At 39.2% G+C, this 19,518-nt stretch overlaps 1 long non-coding RNA gene across 1 annotated transcript in view; it reads left to right on the top strand.

Moving 5' to 3' along the window:
* The window catches only part of LOC132053566 (uncharacterized), a 28,224-nt gene extending 16,000 nt beyond the window's left edge, over positions 1–12,224 (top strand). Inside the window, exon 2 of the long non-coding RNA XR_009414148.1 lies at positions 12,095–12,224. This is a non-coding gene — a long non-coding RNA (uncharacterized LOC132053566). The remainder of the gene's footprint in view (positions 1–12,094) is intronic.
* The last annotated feature ends 7,294 nt before the right edge of the window (positions 12,225–19,518 follow it).

Genomic DNA, 19,518 nt, shown 5'->3' with positions numbered 1-19,518 from the left:
ACCCTTATGGTTAGAACCGAAATCCCCAGCAGAGTCGCCATCTGTAATGGTTCACATTTTCGCGAGCGGGGTTAGTGCTCAGAAAAAGCTACTGCGAAATCATTGGTGCTCTTTCAGACTTTGTTTAAAAGAGTCGCCACCTAATTTTTTAGGAAATTAGGAAAACCAGTTTTGAAGGGTTTATTCATACACCGTGAAAAATTCTTCTTAATCCAAAGTTTTAGGTAAGGGTTTTTGGTGATCCCCTGGGGAAGGTGTTAGGCACCCCAGTATTAAGGATCCGTAGGATACGGTTGACCTTCGAGCTTCAATGTGTGATTATGTATAAATTGCTTATGTTTTGTTTTGTTTCCTGTATAAAAATACTGTCATGGCATATCATTTTGGTTTTAAAGAGTTAAACAAATTCCCTTTAAGGAAGTGTACTTTGAGTTCAGATTTAAGATATGCAGATAAAAATAGTTTGTCCTTTTACTTATAAGGATAGTATGTTGGGTATATCCCATCTAAAACTAATGCCATGTGTTTGTATGTAAGGGAAAATATATATGTAGATGTATATGTACAGCCTTTATTTAATTCATACATTGTCCACATTTTTATCTCCTCAGTCAACCATATCCTTAGAACTATCTGCCCAAACTCGGGTTTTGAAGGAAATTCCACTTATTTGAATTCATTAAGTCGGGTCTAGCCCAAATATTTCTTTTCTTTCTTCTTTTAAGATTCTCGAATTATAAAATATACTTATCGAAAGGTATTCAGAAATAATCAACTTTTGTGCAATGAAATAAAACAAAATACTTTCACTTTTATTTATTTTAATCAAGTGGAATACAACTCTTTTATCGTTTGAATACAGTTTTGAAACGTCCTCTACCCGAATCCTAGGTTCTAATCTGTAAGGGTTTCAATACCTATACAAATGTATTTTGCATATTCATACAGTAAAATAATGTAAAACTTATACTAAAGGAAGGGAAAGAAAGTTTAGCTTTTTATGGCCTCGGGCCCAAATCCTTCAACAGTCTTGTCCTCACTCTTCTATGTCCCGCTAGTCCTTCATCCGGGCTATCTCTTGACCTTACTTCATTTCGTCTTTGTTGAATCTCATCTTGCGGACCTTTATTAGTTAAATGTTCCTTGAAAGAAATGAAATAAAAAGAGTTAGTAAAAAGGATACGCCACCCCGTGGGGTGACGTTTATGAATATCGATATAATATCCCCCAGTCTCGCATCAAACTATGGGAGCTTTGATTACGAAGGCTCAGATTCACGGTTCCGAATATGGCAAAAGGAACCCGAATCATGTCGCGGCTACAAACTAATGGTCATTCTAGTTGTCTCACCAAGCGCATGTTGGTTCCTACCTCATGAATGTGAGATCATCATTGCCTAAACTGAGAGATAACCTTTCCGGACTAGGCATGCTCAAGTTAAGTATCTATTCAAATCAGTAAATTTTCATCAAGTATGGAAATTTGTTCTTTTAAAAATGTGGCCTCAAGTTAAATACTTTTTCATCGGCCCTAAGTATTGTATCCAGTTCCAATCAGTATTCTTTAGACCAAGCATGGTAAACAGTTTATTTTTAAGCAAAATGCCAGGAAGCCATAAAAGCTACTCTTAGAAAGGCAACCACAATGGACCAAACCATACAGCAAAATATTTCACCAAAGTTCTGCAACTGAGCACACAACAACAATCTTAAAGTTGCAATAACAAGATGAGTCTCAAGGGAAGTATCTATTCTTCCAAATGCACATGCCCTATCAGTAAAACTGTTTGGCCAAAATGCTAAATGGCCACAATGAAGCAGCCATTTTGTTTCACAATGCAGCAGTACAGGTCCCAAAGCATAATAGCAGGTTGATTCAGGTCAAATGTCCTTAGTTTGGCTTTGTATCGGCAAGAAGATACGAGAGATAGCGACAACAAAGCGGCCTTAGAAGTGGGCCAAAATGCAGCAGCAAACAAGTGGTATCAAGTGAACACTTCAAGTATCACATTGATCATTTTTTGAATCAAAGGAACTGCAGTTCTATCAAGCAACTTTACAAATGCAAAACAAAAGTATAGCAGCACCAAGTGTAGCCTCTGTCTGCCTAAATGCCACAAGTGTAGCAACAACAACTATTGATTCAAAAATTAAGTGCATTATTTGTGCAAAAGGTAGCAGTGGATACCAAAACACTGCAGCAAATTGTCTTTCTAGCATTGACAGAACAGCAGCAACCAGTAGCAACCTTAAAATAAGATCATCTCAAAACAACTGCAATGGAGAGATCTTAAGTGCCGCAGCATATTAACCATAACATGTGGCTCACATAATCAATAGACATAACAACAACCAAATGAAAACAGCCCATAGCAGGAGCTCAAAAGGACTGTAGCAGCACCGCCAAAATACAATAGCTCAAGTGTAGCTTCAGTTTCAGTTTTATAAATGCAACAACAGAGTATGCTAACAACTTAGCATCAAGGTGTAACCACTGATCAGAGACAACAAAAATAGGCAACTCAGGTGTAGCATCTGACAGTTGAAAACTGACTGATATGTAGCAATAACCAGATAGTAGCAACAGTGTCGTTATAGCCTTTTCAGTATTTTCGCCCTTGCTCGAGCAGTGATTAGCTCATTTTTGACACGAGGGGACCGTTGGCACGCTTTTCGAGGTGTCTAGACCGGGATTTGGGCAACTTTTGTGAAATATAGGCTTAAAGTGAAAAAGAGTTGACCCAAAGTTAACTCGATCAACGAGAGCTCTGTTGGGAATTCCGAGGCCACGGGCGCGTTTGTGGCGTGTTTTTACGTGTGTCTACGTGTATGGTATGTGAGCAGATGGCCTCGGGAACTAGTCGAAAATCGGATTAAATGGTGAAACTTGGGAAAAATTTCTAGTATCTGATCTGCTGGTGTCCACTGCAGTGGCACCAATAACGCTACAGCAGCACCGCTTAGGCGGTTATGGTGCCGCTGGAGCGGTGAAGAACTTTGAGGCTAGACCGCCATAGCGGTCTGAGCACTGCCGGTGCGGTACCGCTGGGGCGGCACGATGGCCGCTGTAGCGGCATAACTGTATCAGAATACTCCTTTTATTTCATAAACCCTTAAACATTCCCCATTTATTATAAGTTCATTCTAAGGGCTAGAGGCGGCGAAGGGTTTTCTACCTATTTCTCCACTAAGGTAAGGTTCTTGGCTCCATAATCATTTAACCGTCTCTAATCCTTATTCTAACCATAGAATTCTTAGAATCAAAGGAGGGTTTATGGGGTTTTTCATGAAAGAGTTCTAAAAATGAATTTACTTCCTAGATTGTAATTAACGATGTTAATATTGTTGTTTATGCTAGATAATGTGCATCTAGGCTGGTTTATCAATAACCCATCTTTATGAAGTTGAATTTCTTGAATCAAAGTTAGGGTTCTTAGACCCAAATTTGGGGTTTCATGTAAATGATGATTTTGAGAATTAATTGAGCATTCCTATGATTAAAGTAGGGCCCTAGTGCACAAGACCCTACTGCTGCTGATCCAACTGGTGCCACCAGAGAAGAACTTAGTGACCAGGCTACAGTCCAAGTGAAAGCTGTAGTGTCTACTGAATCGGCTGTTAATAATTCAACTGGTGCCACCGTAGGAGGACCTGGTGAACATGTTAAAATTGTCCAGATGGAAGCATTGAATGAAATGCCGATGGCCAATGTTGTGACTACTAATACATTTGACGTCTTTGCGGTTGCCTCTTCTCGGTACTCACAGTGGTAATCCGAGGATTGCCACTTCATCCCGCTGATCACTACTGACTTGGAACATTAGAGGGGTGAATCGGCCACAGACGAAAAAGAGGTAAGACTCTTCTGCGAAGTATAAAGTTGATGTTATTGGAGTTTGTCTTGAAACGAGAATAAAACAATATAAGTCACAAAATATTCTGAGGAAACTTGCACAAGGGTGGAACCACTGCTGCAACTATCTAATGGCCTATAATGGGAGAATATGGCTATTATGGAGACCTCATGTGCAAGTGCATATTCTTGTGGTCACCAAACAGTGTATACATTGTAAGGTTGAGAACACTACTACTGGCGTTAGTACCTCTTCCACTGTAGTTTATGCAAAAAATGATGCTCAGGAGAGACAAATTTTATGGAGGGAGGGATTTAGTTCAGATTGGTTCCTCAATTCAAGGGCCCTGGTTTATTAGTGGTGATTTCAATAATGTTCTTTCTTCTAAGGATAGACTTGGGTCCCCAGTTACTCACTCTGAGACACAGGAATTTCGGGATTGCATTGATGCATTGCAACTAATCCCCTTTGAAATCAACCGGATGGCATTTCACCTTTTGTAATAAGCAGCAGGACAATAGTAGAGTATATTCAAAAATTAGTGGGTTTTGGAAATATTCGGTGGCTCAATCATATGGGCATGTGGAGGGTGAATTCACGAACCGGTGTGTCGACCACTCTCCCATTCTTATCAGTTTTAGACCCCAAGTTAATATTCATCCTAAACCTTTCAAAGCTTGTTTACCTTATCATGAACCACCCTGATTTTGCAGCTATCTTATCTAATGTGTGGGCCCAAGACCATGATGGTACAAATATATTTAAATTGTGGAGGAAGTTAAAATGCTTGAAGGGGAGTTTAAAAGGGCTGAATACTTATTTGGCCTCGTATGAGAAGAGGCTATTTACTAGACGAGAAGCTTGATATAACGAGGACTCTCATTAACCACCCAAATCGGTGTTGGTAGAGCGAGAAAAGTTTGCTTGTAGAAATTTCAAAAATGGAGCAATGTAGAGGAACAAGCAACGAGCAAAGTCCGAAAGTGGATTACGTGTGGGGATGTAAATACAGGGTACTTTCATGCTCAGTGTAAGATTAGATCAAGTAGAAATGCCATTACTTCCATCTGTGATGCAAATGGCAACAAGCTTACTGATCCAGTACAAATAGAAGCTGAATTCCTCTCATTCTTCACAAACTTAATGGGTCTTTCTTTGCTGCTACAGAACTTCCTTGTCCTAATTCAGTTACCATCAGGAATGGACCCTGTCTATCGTATGCACAGAAATGTGCCTTGATCATACCGATGGCCCGGCCCGGAGATCTTAAGTGCCATAAAGGAGATGCCTCGCTGATAAAGCTCCTGGTGTAGATGGCTATCTATAGAGTTCTTTCCCGGGAATTGGGAGGTAGTTAAAGAGGACATGCAAAAAGAGAGCTACGAGGAATTCTTTCACTGCGGAAAAATGTTACAAGCCTTCGGTGGCACGCCCTCACCTAGTGCCTAAAATTCCAAATCCCGCAAGTAAAGGATTACAGGCCTATAGCCTGTTGCACTACTTTTTATAAAATTGTTACTAAAGTCCTTACTAATAGGATCAAGTCTGTTATTGGTACCATCGTTAGCCCCTCTCAATCTGCATTCATTGAAGGTAGGAGCATTGTTGATAATATTTTGTTTAGTCATGAACTATTCAAATAGTACACTAGGAAGGGACTATCTCCTAGATGTGTTATGAAAGTAGATTTGAGGAAGGCTTATGACTCCATTGAATGGAGCTTTTTACATCATATGCTGGCTGAACTTGGATTTCCACATAAGTTTATTAAGTGGATTATGGAATGTATTTCTTCAATCTCTTATGCATTGGTTATAAATAGTGCACTAACAAAGCCTTTCAAGGGGAAAAGAGGACTTCGACAGGGTGATCCCATGTCACCTTGCCTCTTTGTGATTGCTATGGAATACCTACAAAGGGAGTTCAGTTTACTTGCTTCAAATCCACTATTCAAATACCATCCTCGGTGCAAACGACTAGGGGTGGTCCACATTTTACTTTGCAAATGATTTATTGATGTTCTCCGAAGGCTGATATTTCTATCAAGTTACTCAAGAAGCATTTTCCGGATTCTCGTTGCCTACTGGACTCCCGGTCAATTTGATAAAAAGCTCCGTCTATATGTACGGGTAAAAGATGACACGAAGCGAGATACTTAGCACCTTGGGCTTCACGGAAGGAACACTCCCCTTTAAATACTTGGGCGTTCCCTTATCATCTAAGAAACTTACTATCAGTCAATGCCTTCCACTGGTGGAGAAGATTACGGATAGAATTAAGTGCTGGTCATCTAAATTGCTCTCTTATGCTGGCAGGCTGCAGTTGATAAAAGCAGTGATCTTTGGTATGCAAACCTATTGGGCTCAGATTTTTGTCCTGCCAAAGAAAGTTATGAAAATGATTGAAGCCGTGTGCAGAACCTTCTTATGGACGGGAACTGCTGCTTTATCTAAGAAAGCTCTTGTTTCATGGGACAGGACCTGTCACCCCAAACGAGGGGGTCAAAATGTAATCAACTTATGTCTATGGAACAAAGCAGCGGTAGTGAAGCAACTTTGGGCCATATCTGAGAAGAAGGATTGTCTTTGGATTAAATGGATTCACTGCTATTATTTGAAGCATGAATCAGTGGATGCTTGCACCATTCCAAAATCAGCTACATGGGTAGTAAAAGGAAAACTATTGACGCGAAGAGAGTATGTTTTACGATCTCTTTAGTCTACAAGGGACTTTGGTACTAAACTAGCATGTTTGTAATAAAGGAGAAGTTCTCCATCAAACGTATATCTATGCGATTCCTCAACTACGAAAGTGCCATGGAAGAGCATTGCCTTGCACTAGAACATACACCCCGGACACAAGTTTACTCTTTGGTTGGCAATCTTGAGAAGGCTAGCAACGGTGGAGCGACTCCTCGAGTTTGGCATCCATGTCCCCGACATTGTGCCTTACGCGGTTGCAATGGAAATAGGCAGTCACACTGTTCTTTAGGTGTCCTATTACCAAGCGACTTTTAAAAGGTGCTCGGTTGGTTGGGTTTCCATAGAGCTATCGAGAAGTGGCAAGATGAAGTGAAATGGGTCTGCAGCTACGCCAAAATGAAGTCTGGCAGTGGGGCAATTATCAGCTCTGTGTTTGCTATGTGTGTTGCTATCATATGGAGAGAGAGGAATGACATTCGATTCCAGAAGGGACTATTTCAATTGGATAGAGTTTGCAGAGAGGTTGCAGTTCATATTCATATCCAGGGAAGGACACTCAAGAAGTGGCATCAGCCACTGTTGACACTCAACCATGCACGATGTAACGACCCATTTAGCTTTGCCTAGTTTCTTTGTTTTTTGCTTGAATTGTGTAGATTGTATTAGTGATAGAAGGACACCTAGTATGTAAATGTAGTAGCAGCCATGACACTACGTGGTCATAGGTCGCTGTAGTCTTTCAAACTCTGGAAATAGGTGGTCTATACCTATTTGGCTTTGTAATTCTCAATTTTGGTTAATACAATTTGTTTACTTACCAAAAAAAAAAGTAAGGGGTTTTGACCTTTTGGTATTGAATTTGGTAATTTGGTCATAAAATTTTCGTTTTGCCCTTAAGACCCCTTTTTCCTAAATTAAGGGTTGGAATTTGACCCGAATAGAAAGTAGCCAATATGGGTATCATTATTCATGGTTTCTTATATATAATTCATATGTGATAGAGTTTGATTATTTGGAGACACTTCGAAAGACAAGGCAAGGTGTAGGTTCGTGCTTTGTTCGGTACCCGAGAGTAGGTTATGGCTTTCCCTTCGGTAGACTCCGGTTAGTTTCCCATATTTTTTGTATTAGAAGGAACGGAGAATGCATGTGTAGGAAATCGGAGATTTGGGATGGAATACTAGGATGGTATTGTTCTGTAACTTGTTTGTTCCGTCTTGTGGCTTCTGGATTCCTTGGGTTGTTTGATGTGGTTTTTCTTGAATATCGGTGGATTTATGTGACTTGAGAGTAGCGGACGAAACTTATTTTTGTGCCTAATGATGAAAATTTCCCGTAATATGTGATTACTTGTGTTATGCCATTAATAGTGAATCTAGTGGATAAATGGGAGGATAAAATGTACCAACGATTGTGATTGAGTCCTAAATGAGTTGTGACGAGGGATTTTAAGTGTAGGGTGAGACTCGTGTTCTAAGCTAATAAGCTGATTTAAGGAAGTGGTAATAATGTATATCGATTGATTGACCTGTTGTGCTGTGTTTGACTGTTCTACTATATTGGCTTGATGCCATGAGTTGTTGATAGAGATTAGATTCTGTTATCCGTCTTGGTTTGGATATATTATTGGCATACCTGCTGTGGTATTTGTGGTTCCGATATATTGTTGGTATACCCATTGTTGGTATTGTGATATAGATATATTGTTGGCATACCCACTGTTGGTATTGTGATATAGATACGTTGTTGGCATACCCACTGTTGGTATTGTGATATGCATATATTGTTGGCATACCCACTGCTGGTATTGTGATATGATACATTGTTGGCGTACCCCTCTATTGGTACTTGTGATATTGATATATTGTTGGCACACCATTGTTGGTACTTGTAATATTGATATATTGTTGGCATACCATTGTTGGTATTGTGATATGATACATTGTCGGCGTACCCCTTCGTTGGTACTTGTGATATTGAACTTGATTGTCGATGTTGATATACGCATTGCATACATTCTCACACATTCATGATGCATGGCCGATACCCGGCGATGATCCGGTATCGTTGATTGAGTAAACTGATATTTCGATAGACTCTTTACTTAAGTGATTGTGAGAAGGTCGATGTCCGAGGTTCAATTCCGGAATCATTGATTGTGTGAGACTGATATTTGACAGACTCTTTTACTTGAGTGATTGTGAGATGGCTAATGTCCGATGATCTATTCCAGCATCGTTGTTGCATGGCCGATTCCGATGATATCCCGGAATAGTTGTTAGTGCATGGACTCGTGGTCTCCAGAGTGAATCACCGGTGAGACTCCCCATGAGCTTTGTCTGTCGATTGGGCAAGATCGGGACGGGTGGCTTTAGACTTCGCGGGGTCACCTTTGGGTTGTGCCCTGCAGAGGACGTCGATATTTCCATTCGGAGTACATGTGTACACCTTATTTGCATTGCATGGCATTGAAATCATACATCTTGCATTGCATTGCATTGATACATCTTGCATTGCATTGCATTATGGCTTGTTTGAGATGATTCGGTGTTTACTTGTGATATTTGATTCGGATTGATTTATTGAGACTTGGCACATTGGGATTAGATGCCATACTTAAGCAATGACGTGTGCTTAGATTCAGAATTACTGATTGAACTTGTTGAGGTATCCCATAGACCGTCCGTAAGATTAGCTATATATTTAGTCTCTATGTGATGTAGGATAACGGGTGTCTTAATGATGAGTTGACTACTAGTCTAAAATGAATGATTTAATGATATGGGAGTTGCGAGATTGTTGTGAGATTGGCTGGTGATTATTAGAGTGAAGTTAATGATTAAACAGTATTGATGTACAGTGTGTGGTAGATAGACGTACGACTTGATTGGGTTGTTATCATGTTTATCTGTGAATTCTTTTACTGATATGTGTTACTAACCATTGTCGGCTTATGATATTTACTCAGTACGCGTGTTTTGTACTGATATTGCACTTGCTACAGCCTTTTTGGGTGTAGATTGTTTCAGGTAGTTGATTGTGATATGAAGCAGGAATGTGCGGTGCCTATCTGGAAGGCCTCCTCCCATTTCATTCCGGGATGGAGGTTGAGTGTAAGAACGTAGTGGTAATCTGAGATCATTAGTCGCTCTTGTGTTAGTCTAGACCAGATAATGGGAAGTTGGATCGAGTCTGTAATCATGTAACTGTTGTAATCACATAATTATTGAGGTTATTGAATATTTTATAACGTTCCGCCGTAAGTTCTAAATATCAATTGGTTTAAATGATTCGTCTTTATTTAATTGATATGTTATTTGATGAAAGGGTTCGCCTACCAAGGTGGGAAAGGTAGGTGCCCGCGCGGTCCTAAAATGGGTCTTGACAAATAGGTAGCAGTTAAAAGTAGTAATATGTAGCAGCCAACTGCTCTAAAAACAGTAGTTTACCAGCCCAACATGGCAGGGATAATGTGCATTTGAAGGCCGCAATAAGTAAACATAGTAGTCTAGAAAATAAACAGCAAGCAGTGCAATAAAGGATGTCAGTTTTAGCCTTCTAAGAGACAGCAACACTCTCACCAAGGCAACAATTACAGTATCTACTGCTTTTAAAATGCAGCATCATTTTGGGCTCAAGATGCAACATCTTGCTTGCCTCAAAATGCAGTTATCACTTGCCATAAGATTCCACAATTGTGAACCAGGTAGCAGCAAGCAAACTTACTCAAAAGTAAAACCTTTCGTCTTCAAAAAAATGCAGCAATGCTTCAGCTAAACTCAGCCAAAACAGTAATAGCAACCCACAATAGGCAGAACAGCAGTAGCAGTCAACTTAAGAATAACACTATAGTGACATAGTAGTTTAGAGATTAACAGAGACAATACATAAAAGCAAGAATGGCTCAAAGGATGTAGGGTAAACTTAGCTCTGAGTGCAGCGAGCCAGTAAGCACTACTTATCCAATCTCAGCTTCCTTTAGAAGGCCTCAGAAGTGTAGAAGATTTCTCCAAGACTCAACAGTAACTCAGGAAACATTTGGGATTTGGGAAATTTCCCCAAGTCATGCAAAGAAAAGAGAAGTGAAGGATGAGTACCAAGCCTTTCATATCTTTTAACAAGCAAACTAACTTAAAAGAATTGCTTAGCAGTCAAATCATATGGAGTAGTTTGAGCTTAAAGATTGATCTAGACCATTAGACTAAGCATAGGAGTTGAAAGATAGGACAGCAAAGAGGGCTACCACCACCATATCTTCCAACGCCGTGCAAGTTCAGAAGGTTTCTAGAACCTTAGGCATGGCAAGCTATCGGAGGAGGCTAAACCGAACCCAAAGCTTGCCTTGACATCTCAACCACCAATCAAAACTTTGTAAGAACAAAATGCAGCCCATGAATTAAAATAGAACATGCTTAAACCCTTATAAGGTACAGATTCTATTCTGAACATGTGTGGGCAAGCTAAGAGTTTTTGAAGGACACTCAGTCATTTAAGCAACACACAACAACCTAAAACAATCAAGGATGAACTCTTAAAATCAAACACAACTAATTTTAATCTAAATCTAAAAAAAACTGTCATTTGTTTGTATATTTTTCGCAGGGAAACTACTAACAAAATAGTGTCACCTCTTTGCTAAACTCTTGAATAGAACTTATGCAACAACTGAGTCTCAACACACATCCCTCAACTATTTAGCATGCTATACAGTTAGACTGACACTAAGTAAACATATTTCAGGTTTATTAAAAAAAAAAAGTGGACCACGGCTCTGCAATTGGTTGGTTTAAACAAGTATGTCATGTTGTTCTAAAGACACAGGTTCATGGAGACTCATAGGCTTATGCTGGGTGAGGTACAGCAAAGAGGGAAGGTCATGATCCTCACTGAACACTCAGATTATGGCTGCTACCAGCAGGGCCACAATTTATCAATAGTTTCACACCAACCAAGAGTCCCTAAAAATCCAGTGATTCTCCATACTCAAATTAGTTTAAGCAATTCCCAGAACTCTCTCATTAACTTGGTATAATTTAGTCAAATAGTAAAGGAAAAGCAAGGACAACTTATGCAAATTTAAAGAACTAAAACTAGTGGCCAAATGGTCATACAAAGTTCAAATTAAAATCGTTTTCCTTCATCCTCTGTTAACAGTGCTGGACTCCCAATCCCTAAGTTGTATGTCCAAAATAAGGGGGAACTTAATCAAATTCTTTTTTAGGAAGAACATGTTTTCACTGATGTGTTCATTTAGTGGACAGACCAAGGAATGCTTAAGCACAAGAGAAGAACATTCCATTCTTCATAATAATTCACCATATTAACTTATTAAAATAGCATGCTAAGCAAAAGTCATTACAGGAGAATGGCAAACAAGGGTCAGCATCTCAGAAGTACACAAATCTGTTTGGGTTCTCAATTTTGTGCCACAACAAAGAGGTACTCAATTTTAAGCAACAACAAAGAGGTTCACAATATCAATCATGTCAAAAGAAATCTCTCAAGCTTATTACTTTGGGTTGCAAATATCTCAAAAGAGTTTACAAATCAGCTTGTTAAAGAAGAGTATTGATATGGGAATTAAATCATTTCAGCTACTACCATCTGGTTTTCAAAGGAACCAGATATACAGAAAGGGAACAACATATTGATTAAACTAAAAAAAACAACATAGTGATTAACTCAAAGCTGAACCTTACTGATTTTGATAGAAACAAACTTTATCATATTGATGAACTTACAAGTTTCTAGGGTCAGTTGAGATCAAACACAAAAACTAGGCAGAACCAAATAAAGGAAGCATGCTTATGGCTTTGTAATATGGAGGAGGTAAATCCAAGTTTCAAGTTAAACGAAGTACGGAACATTCTCGGTTCTAAAGTGGTGAATCTCACTACTCTATCGACCTGTAAATCTAGAAGAAGTCAACACCTCAAATAAAGAATGAAAACTTTAAACAACCAAGTTAATCGTCATTTTATTTCCTCAGACAAGTCAGGGAAGGGGACTAGAAAGAGAAATACTATTCGACTCGAAGAAACTGATCTAACTTAGCAGAGTTCTTCACAAAATATTCTCTAAAACTCAACAAATTGAAAACTTGGTTGTCACTTGATTACCCCTTCAGTATATCAAAAGTAGGAACACTTTTAGGAGTCATTCGGGCTTTGTTATAACAGTTTAAAACCAGCAACAGAAAAGCAGTCATGTGTTTCTTACATAAACTAAAATTTTCATCCAAACAACTCGTACTACCACATGATATTCAATAGCTACAGAAAAGAAATCCTAGAACTTATTCTACACAAAGCTAGAATTACTTCATTTACAAAATTCAAACCAACAGGGCCGAAAATAGATAGATAAATAAATAAATAAAATAAAATGAAAAGAAAGAGGATTACCCTTTTTTGAGCAGCGACGGGAGCAACGAGCGTCGATGAATCATCTTTCACACGAATCGATTTCCGACTAGCGGAAACGACTTCCAAAAATTATATTCGAGCGAGAACGTCCTCGAAACTCAATGGCTTAGCCGGGTTTCTAAGTGTTCTTGCCCTTAAGAGGTATCAAAAACCTTTTGAGGTGCAAAGGCCAGAAATTTTGGCCTCAGAACTCTGAAAAAATCCCCCCCTTAAAATGAAAAGGAAGGTCTCTATTTATAGAACCCAAGTATGAAGCCAAGGACCGTTTGAATTTTCAAAAATCCAAACATACCAAGGAAGCTAGACAGCAATTTGTTGCCAAATTCAAAAGAAAAACAAGGTGTGCGTTGGTACATAGGGCTGTAGGGTTCTGCCCGTTTGGTGGTTGTTACCCTTTTGTTAATGGGAAAGAAATAAGGGAAAAGGGCCTGATTTACCCCTCTACTATTGGAAATAGTCCACATTTACCCCCCGTTATACTTTAGGCATAAATTTGCCCCTACCGTTACCTAAGTAGCAATATTTTCCCCCCGTTTGGACGACAGTCTACCGTGGCAATTAAACTTCCACGGGGCCTGACATTTGGATGAGGTGGCATGCCACGTGCCATGCCACCTCACCACTCTCTCCCCTCTCCATTTTTTTTTTCTACCTCCAACCAAAGCCACCTCCAACCTTCCCACCGCCGCCCTCAAATTCATTCAAAATAACCCTTTTATTTTCAAACGTTTCAGGCATTCAATACCCAAATGTTGTATTTTCACACAATGATGAAACCCTTTTTCTTAAACTTTCACATTATCGTAAAGATTTAGCAGAAAGATTAGCAATGATGTTAATGCTTACAAGAGTTAAAAGACATTCTTTTATATTATTGAAATATTTAAACTTTTTATCTAAAAGTATCTTCAAATTTGTCAAATGGGTTTTAAGAATTTTAATGGTTGTGAGGTTTTTGGGTTGGAATTAGATAAATGGACAGTATCCGGGTAAAGTGATAGTAGTGGCGGTTATGGTGATTCCGGTGAGATGGGTTAGTGAAAAAGAAGATATAATTGTTGGGGGAGATGGTGGTGGGGTGTGGCTTCAATGGTGGTTGGAGGTGGCTTTGTTTGTTTGTAGAAGAAAGAAATGGAGAGGGGAGAGGGTGGTGAGGTGGCATGTCACGTGGCATGCCACCTCATCCGAATGTCAGTCCACGTGAAAGTTTAATTGCCATGGTGGACTGCCATCCAAACGGGGGCAAATATTGCTACTTAGGTAATGGTAGGGGCAAAAATGGGCCGAAAGTATAACAGGGGTAAATGTGAACTATTTCCAATAGTAGAGGGGCAAATCAGGCCCTTCTCCCAAGAAATAAAGAGGATGGGGGCTTTAAAAGGGAGCGGGCCGGGTCAGTCCCTTTTAGGCTTGACCCGGCCAAATTTAAAGAATAGGGCCCAATTCTTGTGTATATTTCCCATATATACGTAATGTATATCATCAGTGTATACATACGTATATATGTGGTATATATACGATTTTTTAGGAAACTTTTAAATACCATAAGTGTAAAATAGAAGTATTTTCATTTGTCTCAGATTGTTTTAATTAGAACCAAGCTATATTCCCCAAAACATGATTAAACTCTATTTTAACACTTAATTCAGCCAAAATAAACTACTTATTACTTGATTAATTAAAATCCCTCGACTTTGACGGAGTAGAACACTAAATGATGATGGATTGCGAATGCTTAAACATAATAACTTGTAATTAACTATTTTTGGAGAAAACATAAATGAAAATAAGTAAATACTCTTGTATTTCCTTGAAAATATGCTAAAAATGTAAAATGACACGCGGTTGTTCTTTTGCTGGTGTTTTGCCAAATGTAATGACAAACTGACACGTGATAATTTTGTAAAATTGATTTGACTTGTGCAACACATATTCTACTCCGTTTGTAATCCAGGGACTCCAAGTAACTGAATTTTTCCTATATCTTAATCATCACCACAAAGTCCTCAGCCAATAGTTAACATAATAACCTCATATGATCCTCTGTAAACTCATATTCACAACATTTAAAGATATATAATTGAGCAGCCTCATATACGCTTGTATACAACACTTCCTTCTTTCAAATACACCAAGTACATCCACCTCAACACACCCTCAACATTAACTGTTATTCTATCACGACCCAATTTCACAAGGTTGCGCGGGCACCTACCTATCCTACCTCAGCGGGCGAACCCTTAATTCAACATTCACAAACTCGATATATATATATATATATATATATATATATATATATATATATATATAAGGAAGAAAATAAAGCAATGAAGCTTTCGTCATCTAAATATATAATAAATGCGGAAGTAATCATAAACCACCACAGTATCTGGTCTGGTTATACAAGAGCACTAGCTAAATACTATAAGTATAAAGATGGAAAAGTGATACGCTCAAATTACACCTATTAATGGCGTAAAGCGGACGTTGTCAAATATAGTAACCCAACAAGGTTGGGGTCGAATCCCACAGGGAATATGGAGAGAACAGAGTACTAATCGGACGTGATACTAATCTTTAAATGCTTTAATCCTATTCCTAATAGTTTGAAAGAGTTGTTGAATAATGTAGTTAAGTACTTTACCGAAATTGTATTTAATGCGAAATAGAGACTAAGGTTGTGTTCCCCAATTTGATTAGATATTATGTTTTAGGTTTCAATGTGATATACTTCTAATGGTTGTTGTTGTGAATATGCACTTGGTCTCTTAAGAACTTCTTAATGTTTTCCAACAGTTAAGTCGTATTACCTCTTCATGATTCTTCCGAATGTAAAAGAGTTGCAACTGAAGAATGACCAAAAATGCCAATTTAGACTTGTTCTCATTCCTAAGTTAGTCTATTAAACGAGGGTTAACGTCTCGAGTCATTGTCATTCAATTTTACCAATACTAATTTTCTTTTCCAAGAACAATTACTATAATGGCTTAGGATAATGCTTGCACTCATCACCCAACACTAAATCACAAAAACTGAATGAATACCAACACCCATTATGCATATATCAATAATAGAAACCCATTCACATAATATCCATCATGGGAATCACAACCTTAGCTTTAAAATTAGCTACTCATAATTTTGGATATCAAAGAAAGCTTACAAGTAAACATAATGAACTTACAATGCAAATACAAGATGGAATGAAAGTGAAGTTGTTGTCTTAAATGCTCCAACAACTTTTGAGACTGAAGACCTAGGGTTTCTGCCTCCAAAACAAGAATCTGAATAATGTCAATTAAAACCCTACATTAAGTATTTATACAGCCAAAAATCGCGCCAAGTTTCTGGACAAAACTGCCCTTGTGCTGAATTGTTACGGACCGTAACTCAGGTTACGGTCCGTCCTTCGCTTCGTCGTTTTGTCTATTTGTTGTTATGGTCACCATGCGACGGACCGTAACCAGTGTTACGGTCCGTCCTTCGGAGGCGTAACTTGTGACTTTTCTTGGCAACTCTCTGGAATTTTGGCTGATGTTACGGTCAAACGTTACGGACCGTAACATGAATTACGGACCGTAACATCACTCCGTAACACCGATAAAGTTCATAAAACTTTCTGGAAATTTGGCTCCTGTTACGGTTCAATGTTACGGACCGTAACATGGGTTACGGACCGTAACATGAGTTACGGATACAGATACGGTCCGTAACATGAGTTACGGACCGTCGTTTCGCTCCAATTTGTCCGTTTTTCAAAGATTTCATCTCATTTCCGGTTCTTAGTTAACCACCCCTATAAAACACAAAAATATCATAAGAAACAATGTAAAAATACTTAAAAACAAGCAATATTTCTAGTCACAAAGGCATAGAATGTGCCAAAATTTGCGGCACATCAACACCCCCCAACTTAAGCTTTTGCTTGTCCTCAAGCAACTACAACGATACTCGCTACTAACACACGACATCTTAGCAAAGTAAGGATGACTACGTGGTTTTGGCATGTGTGTCTAGCACGAACTTTTCAATCCAAGAAAAATATTTAGGCTCATATCCATCTCCTATTTGTGACACAAGATGCACATTTCAGAAAAAAATTGCAACTCACTATGCAACCTCAATTAATGACAAAATCATAGTACGAGGGTCTCTATGCACATGAATTTCAACTTCCGGAAAGCCAGTTATTTTGAAACCTACAACCCTTACGCCCTCTCATAGACCAAAGAATGTCCCCACGCACATTTACGACATAGATGGGACGAAGACTAAAGAGACAGAAGAACACTCACACTCACAAAGAAATTTGCATATCATGCGTGCACATACCATAGGCTTGCCTTTATTTTCATGCCTTCGTCTTTGAACAATTTGATTTTTTTTTTTTTTTTTTTTTTTTTTTTTTTTTTTTTTCACATTAGGACTTTTTGGGCTTATAACATTGGCTTAGGGACGGGTAGGATAAATATTTGGATATCGGTGACTCACCCTCCTCGACACTTCTTTTTAACTTCATTCACCATTCTTTCTATCATTTCCGACCCTCCATCTCCAGCGTGGATCATCATTTTTTTTTTTTTTTTTTTTTTTTTTTTTTTTATATATATATACATATATATATATCAATATATATATATCCATGCTGAATCTTGCCCCTTAATATTTGCGATCACTCCCAACAGGCCTTTGGCCTCATTTCCCGCATCTTTTTCTTATCACCCCCAACTTAGGCTTTTAGCCTCATTTGCCATTCTTCAGTGTCAAGGAGGGACTTGGTGCCAAACGGGTTTATTCACAGAAGGGAAAGAGGTTAGTTCACGGTTAATCGAAGAAAACGTCTATAGGCTCAAAATGGGAGACTAGGGATCATTTTCTGTACGGGCTAGGCTTGTTTAAGATAAACAGGCTTTGGGGTTAATACAAAGAAAGCCTAAGATCACTTCACAATCCAATTGTCCTTAAAATTCACGCATGACCAACCAGGCAAGTTCTAGATTACAAGCATCATATGCAAATAGAAACTAAGAACTTACAACACAATGGCATAAGGGTTGTTTACATATTCTTGATTCCATTTCCGTTTGAAGATTTCAAATGCATGAACACCCTTTCTTTGCAATGTCAATAAAAGAACCATGCATGTCAATATTAACAACTCATTCTTGATGTACATCACAATTTTTTTTTTTTTTTTTTTTTTTTTCGGAGGGATATCATTGAACTTGTAAAAACCATTTATATCTATGCTAGAAACACGGACCACTACCACTTAAGTCATCATTACTTTACTTCTATATTTAAACATCCTACCGAAAAACGTCCTAACACATACTTGCTAATAAAAACAATACCAACAAAACAAAACAATAAACAATAACAATTGTCTTAAACACATGCTTACTATCACCAAAACAAAAACAATAAAAACAATATCGAGTGTATCAATAACAAGACAATCCCAACAACCAATAACAATTACCCACACCCCCAACTTAAAACTATGCATTGCCCTCAAGGCATCAATATAACGCATTAAAATAATTGAGGGCTTCCCTGGAGCGCACTAGGCGCTCGGATCTGCAGCAGCATCATGGGGGGAAACAGTGGGTGGTGGAGAAGTGTGGTGAGCTGGTTCAATGGGCTGGGCTGAGCTAGAAGTAGCTCCAGTGGTGTCCGGACTCAGTCGAGACTCATGTCTGAGCTTCTTCAAGGTGCGCCGCTCATCTTCCTCATTCAGCGGGCGCATAGCAGCAAATTGATCATGACTCTGGAGAATGGGGTCGAGGTTTTCATCATCTGGAGAGGCTCTCTTACGCTTCCCTTTTGTCAAAGAGGGGGTATCCTCTTCCAACTCCTCATCGTGCTTCTCCTCAGCCGTGTCCTCTATGTCATCATCTCCAAGTAGACTCTGAACCGGCTGGTAGAAGCTCTGCACCAACTGTGTGTGTACCTTCGGAAGCTGGTCAGTCACCACAGCCACATCCTGTGCTTTCAACTTCTGCACGTCATCCTTGACAGCCCGCAAATCAGTACGAATAGCGCCCAACTCCATAGCAGGGTGTGTCCTGGTCAGCTCAGTCATCCTGCTTTCAATACCATCTATCCGAGAGTGGATCTGTAGGTGGTCATTAGCCAGCTGTTCTTTGATTGGCCGCAACGCAGCATCAATGGCTCTTTTAGTGTACAATTTCAGCTCAGTCATGAGCTGCTTGACCTGCCTATCTGTGCGATCTGCTTGCAGGACCACCGCCCCAAAATTTTCTCGATTGAACATCATTTTTCTCGCAAGCTCGGATGGGACTCCCGGTATTGGCTGAGTCGGTGCTGGGCTAGCTCCAGTCGACGAGGTAGGACCACCCGAATTCGGTGCGGCTGGAGCTGGCATGGGCTGTGTAGTATGATCTGCCGCCGAAACCTCAAAATCTGGGGGTTGACCCGCCTGATCTTCCTGAGCGCCCAGAATGGCCAAGGGTATAATATCTGATCCTGGTGGCCCCTCCGGCACTTCAGAAGTCGATGCAGAGGGCAATGAACT

Source organism: Lycium ferocissimum, chromosome 4, assembly GCF_029784015.1.
Source record: "Lycium ferocissimum isolate CSIRO_LF1 chromosome 4, AGI_CSIRO_Lferr_CH_V1, whole genome shotgun sequence".
Lineage (NCBI taxonomy): Eukaryota > Viridiplantae > Streptophyta > Magnoliopsida > Solanales > Solanaceae > Lycium > Lycium ferocissimum.
Note: the sequence above shows the minus strand (reverse complement) of the source record. Positions and strands in the feature narration are given on the sequence as shown.